We start from the raw sequence: 6430 nt of genomic DNA, 5'->3' as shown, positions 1-6430 counted from the left end.
TCAGCTCTCACTAATCTGTCCACATGCAAAATGCACCTGCTGACAGTACTGGCTTCTCATAATGATCTTTGGGTAACTTCAGTCCATCCAGCAATTCTCATGCAGCACAGACTCAACACTGGGGGTCAGGGCAGCAGGTAGGTACTGAAGCAAGCACAGGAACTGACCTGAGTCCTGAGGTAGAGAAGCCCCAGGGCCAAGGTCAAAAAGCAGATGCTGTACTGCACCATGTGGACTTGGTACCAACCCCTTGCCTAACAGTTCTCCTGGAACACTGCCTCCTGCAAGTGAACACTAAGCCATCTGCTGTCCCATTGTCACTGCTCAGCTTCTCAGTCTCCAGGGAGAGTCTGATTGGCCTGGTGTAGAGGTCAGGAAATACTTCACATTGAGGCAGGTCTAAAAGGAGCAGAAATGTGGAAAGCGAGGAGGAGAGGGCACTGCAGATAAAAGGAACAGCATGTGCTCAGCAGAACAGAATTCCAGGCTGTCTCAGGACAGTGCATGCCATGCTGTGCCAGGCGCTTGTCTACAGTGCATGCCGTGCTGTGCCAGGTGCCTGCCTACAGTGCATGCCGTGCTGTGCCAGGCGCCTGCCTACAGTGCGTGCCGTGCCGTGCCAGGTGCTTGTCTACAGTGCGTGCCGTGCCGTGCCAGGCGCTTGTCTACAGTGCATGCCGTGCCGTGCCAGGCGCTTGTCTACAGTGCATGCCGTGCTGTGCCAGGCGCTTGTCTACAGTGCATGCCGTGCTGTGCCAGGCGCTTGTCTACAGTGCATGCCGTGCTGTGCCAGGCGCTTGTCTACAGTGCATGCCGTGCTGTGCCAGGTGCTTGTCTACAGTGCATGCCGTGCTGTGCCAGGTGCTTGTCTACAGTGCATGCCGTGCTGTGCCAGGTGCTTGTCTACAGTGCATGCCGTGCTGTGCCAGGCGCTTGTCTACAGTGCATGCCGTGCTGTGCCAGGTGCTTGTCTACAGTGCATGCCGTGCTGTGCCAGGCACTTGACTACAGTGCATGCCATGCTGTGCCAGGTGCTTGTCTGATCCAGCAATTCAGTGTCCCCATCCTACTAAGTGGATATTACAGCAGTTCTGGAAATGTTGTTGAATTATTTTATAAATATGACAAATGCAATTAGAAATAACTCAAGTTATGTATATAGGATAATATCTTCAAACTAGAATATTTTGATATCATCCTTTCATATTTGTATCCCCTTGATTTCTTTCCTTTATCTTATTGCTTTAGTGAAGACTTCAAGTCTTGAATGGGAGGGGACAGAGTGGACATTCTTGTCTTGTTCATGATTTTAGTGGAAATGTTTAAGTTTTTCTCTATTTAGCATGATGTGGTCTGTGAAATGTGTCCCCTGTATCCCTAGAGGCTTCAGGACTTTTCTTATGAAGGGATGTTGAATCCTGGCAAAGGCCTTTTGCATTTATGAGATGATAATGTGGTTTCTCTCCTTGGGTCAAATTACACAGTGGATTATCATTATTGATTTAGATATGTTGAGCCACCCTGTGCCTCTGAGATGAAGTTGACTTGCTTGGTCATGGTGGATAATCTTTTTCATGTATATTTTCTTGATTTCCCAATTACTTGAGTTTGCAAGTATTTTATTGAGAAGGTTTGTGCCTATGTTCATGTTAGATACCGGTCTACAATTTTTTTGGGCCTTTATCTGGTTTGGGGTTCAGGGTAGTATTGCTGGCTTTGTAAAAGGATTTTGGAAATATTCCTTTGTTTTATATATCTGGAATAATTTGAAGTGTATTGGTGTGAGTTTTTTAAAGACCTAGTAGAAATCTACACCAAATTCCCCTGGCCCTAAGCTTTGTTTAACCAGGAGACTTTTAGATACTGCTTCTATTTCACTAGATGTTGTGTCTATTTAAATTATATGTTTCATCTTGGTTTGGCTTTGGGAGGCCTGATAGTTCTAGAAATTCATTTCTTTTAGATTTTTCAGTTTGATGGAATACAATTTTTTAAAATTATTTTAAATAAAACATTATTTAGTGTGTATGGCTATTTTGCCTGCATGTATATATGTTCAGTGTGTGCATGCCGGGTACCTGCTCAGGCCAGGAGAGGATGGAAATAGAGTCATAGACAGTTGTGAGTCAACACATGGGTACTGGGAAGCAAACTCCCGTCTGATGGAAAGCAGCTCATGATTTAACTGCTAAGCCATCTCTCTTGTTCCCTCTTTCTTTTGGTTAATTTGGCTGTTTGTCAATCCTGTTCATCTTTACTAAGAACCAACTCTTTGATTGACTCTTTGTGCTGCTTTTGTTGTGCAGCTCAGATTTTCATTGTCTCTTCCTGTCTACATATTGGGGTATGGAGGATGCTGGCTGTACATGCTGACCCAAGACACAGGGAAAGGCTTCCTGCCATGGACTGCTTTTGTAGATGTTGTATACTTTGGTTTTTTGTTTGGTTAGTTGGTTGGTTTTGTTTGGTTTGGTTTTTCTGTAGTTTTGGGTTTCTCTGTAGCCTTGGCTGGTTTGGATTTTCTTTGTAGACCAGGCTGGCTGCAAACTCACAGAGCTCCATCTATCTCTCTTCCCAAGTGCTGGGATTAAAGGTGTGCACCCTTGTCTACTTTGCAGAAACATTTTCAGTCCTCTTCCTGAGGCTCTTCAGCAGCCAGACTGGGCCTCTTCAAGTTTTGACTCTGAGATCCCCCTAAATCTTTGCATGGGTGCCCCCTCTTCAGCTCTTCATCTTTCCTGGGTGTCACCCCTTGAGATCCTTGAAAGGGGTGCTCAGATCTATAGTGGCTGAGGCTAAATCTTCACAGTCCTGGGACCTGAGATCAGATACGTGGAGAAGTGAAAAGCTGAAGCCACAGAGAAAGCAGCAGCACCTGAGACCTCAGCAATGGCTGCTGCTGACAGGGAACTCAAGGGGGATGGAGGCGTGCCCAACTGGTACTAGTCTGTGAGCTCTGTCACTATCTCTGGCAGTAATGTATAAACTAGTTATTTTTCTGAAACAGGGAGCTTTACATGGTCTGGCATTGCCAGCCAGGGACCAGGACCAGGAATCTGTCCCCTTAGTTTATAGTTAAGTTAAGGAAAGTTGTTTTGTTTAGATTAGAGTTCAATTCTGTGTAAACCCCTTGAGGTATGAGTTAATAAGCTCCTCCCACACACACCTCTCTAACTGTCAAATGGCCTCTCCAGTCCATCAGTAGAACACTTCCCATATTATGCTAATTTTAGGTGTAAATTCTGAGCAAAACTCACCATCCCTGAGGAATCAAACCCACCTGTCCCTCAGCTTCCCACAAAAACCCACCACTCCTTGAGCGGAAGAACCAACCAATCCCTCAAATGGAAAACCTACCAATCCCTATGCTTCCTCAAGCTCAGGATTGAAGTTCTATTCATCCTCACCCTGAACATCTCTGCCCTAAAACGCTGAAGCCCTTAAGAAATCCTAAAGGCTGTGTCTGCTCAGTTCCCTGCTGTCTTCTTGGATCAGAGTCAGCCACTACTGGATTCATGCCTCCTCTTCTAGATTTGTCCCTCCAATAAATGTATTTTAAGAGATTTGCTGTCTGGTGTGACTCTGTTATCATTCAAAGCCAAGAAACCTAGGAGACAAGAAGCAAAGAAAGAGGGGGGCTGAAGCATGTGAGCTTTTCAGCTCATCTGGGGTTGGGGAAACCCTCCCTTGGGAGCTGCAATGGCAGGAGAATGGGTGGGACTGAGTCTCCTGAGCGCCTCAGGTCGGCTGGGGTTTCTAACCTCCACAGTTCAGGGAGGGCTGGGGAAACCCTCTCTTAGGAGCTACAACACCTCTAATGAGGACCCCTCCCTTCAGAGCTGTGTGGTTCCTGGACTCCCACATCTCAGGATACTCTACCCTTGGGACACTGTCCCACCTCAGAGCTGAGTGGTTCCTGGGCTTCTGTGTGTTGGGATACCCTTATATAGGAATATTGTCCCACCCCAGAGCTGTGTGGTTCCTGAGCTTCCCTGTCTCAGGATACACTTCCACAGGAATATTGTCCTACTTCAGACCTGTATGGTTCCGGGACTTCCGAGTTTCAGGATGCCCTTCTATTAGGACACTGTCCCACCTCAGAGCTATGGGATTCCTCAGCCTTCCTTATCTCAGGATGTTCTTCCACTGGGATACCTTTGCAGGCTTTGGAGTTATGGGCTTTCTGGACAGCTTCCCACCTGAATAGGAAGATGCTTGCTTGTTGTTTTTCCAAGATCTTCAGGTGCACCATTAAGTTATTAATTTAAGATCTCTCAAATGTTTTACTTTTAAATTAGGCACCTACAAGCCACTTTCTTCTTTCCATTGCCTCCATTTTGTCCCATACATTTTGGTATGTTGTGCTTTCGTTTTCATTCAATTTTAGGAATTTAATTTTTTTCCTTCTTGATTTCTTCCATGACCCAATTAACATTCAGTAGTGTGTTTAGTTTTTGTGTGCTTCTGAACTTTCTATTTCTGTTAATTTCCAGTTTACTAAATTGTGCTTAGAAAAATTCAGAATGTGATTTCCATTTTTTTTTTTTTTTTACATTTGTAGAGACTTGCTTTGTGTCCTACATGGTCAGTTTTGAAGAACGCTGTATGAGTTGCTGGGAAGAACGTGAATCCTTTAGTGTTTGAGTGGAATATCTTTTGGGTCCTTTGGTGTATGGTGTCACTTAACTCCAAAGCTTCTCTGCTTTGTTATTTGTAAGAGTGTGGTATTGACGTGATCACTGTCACTGTCATGAGATCAGTCTGTGATTGTAGGCCTACTTGTGTTCCTTTTATGAAATTGATTGCCCCACATTTGGTGCATATATCATTTTTAGTATTTCAGTGTTCTATTGGTAATTTTTTTCCTTTAATGACAATGAAATCTTCTTTCCTCATATTTTCTGGCTAATTTTGGTTTTAAGCCTATTTTTTTCAGGTATTAGTACAGCTATACCTGTTGGTTTTTTAGTTCCGTTTTCTTGGAATAACTTCTTATATCCTCTTTTTACTCCTAGGTTATATCTATCATTACTGCTGAGGAAAGCTGTGGATGTGCGTCAAGGGGACCACTTATTCACTGATGGTGGAGTGTAAACTGGTACAATCACTATGAAAATCAATATGAAGGCTTCTCAAGAAGCTAGAAATAGTTGATCAAGGTGGCATACGCTTTTAATCCTAGCACTCTGGGTTCATATCTCTATGAGTTTGAGGCTATGTGGTAAGTTTCAGTCCATCCAGGAACCCTGTCTCAAAAACAGCTAGATATAGACCTACCACATCGTGTAGCTATACACACGATGGCATATACACAAAGGACACTAAATCACACCATCACACTGTAAAGATACTTCCTCATCCACATTCATGCATTACCTCTATTCACAGTAGTCAGGACATAGAAACAGCCTAGATGACACTAAACTGATTAATGAATAATGAAAATATGGCATATTTACACAATGGAATATTATCTGCTAAGAAAAACAAAATTGTAAAAATTTCAATGAATGGATAGAACTTGAAATAACCATTTTGAATGAGGTTACCCAGACACAAAAAGACAAATATCATGTGGTTTATGGATCTTAGCACTTATTCTCTATGTTCAGAAAGATTTGGAAATCCAGTCCCTCACAGTCTATCCATGCCTAACATGCTGCTGCTGTACTGTGGGTTCATCGCTGAGTTCTGGCATGCTTCCCATGGGGGTGTTATCTTGGTCCTGGTATATTTGAAGGCACTGTCACTATCCTGACCTTGATTCTTTCCCATTGGAGCTCTGTCTGGATCTCTCAGTTGCACACCTCAGCTTCATTGATGAGAAATGCAATTTCTGCTCCGTGTCCTGTTGCCCTTAGCAAGTCAGAGCATCTTGGAGATTCTGAGAAGCATTTTCTTGATCTAAAGACAGTGCTCAGGAGAGCCCTAAGATCCCAGGGTCCCGGACTTAGGCATTTGGTAGGTACCTAGAGAAGAGATTCTCTGCATGTAAGTCTCCTGAGGAGGCCAGAGCATGCTGGACAGGGCTCAGGAGAGGGCTGGGAAGGTGTGGTGTCTCTATCCCAGCCTCAGGGATCTAAGGAGGGAATTAGTGAGACAGGCTGCTGGTGCTCTGGGTTTAAATATTTCCAGAGACCGAGTACTAAGAATCAGATCTCAGTGCTTGGTGTCCTTTCACTAGGAAACAAACAGACCAAAGGTGAGAGATTTTCCTTTGCCCTGGAAAAATAATTCCCACCGTGAGCAATGTAGACTGTCATGGCGCTTACTAGGCTATCATGGACCACAATTCAATTTCCATCTAGTAATCTTACTAATAATGCTCATAAGAGCAGGGGAAAGGGGGTAACCCAAAACTGGTGTCTTCCACAGATTCTTCTCAGTTAAGAACCTTTTGGCTATGTTAACATCTAAATAATAATGGGGA

This window comes from Acomys russatus, chromosome 13 (assembly GCF_903995435.1).
Source record: "Acomys russatus chromosome 13, mAcoRus1.1, whole genome shotgun sequence".
Lineage (NCBI taxonomy): Eukaryota > Metazoa > Chordata > Mammalia > Rodentia > Muridae > Acomys > Acomys russatus.
The sequence above is the reverse complement of the archived record's forward strand: the minus strand, read 5'-3'. Positions refer to the sequence as shown.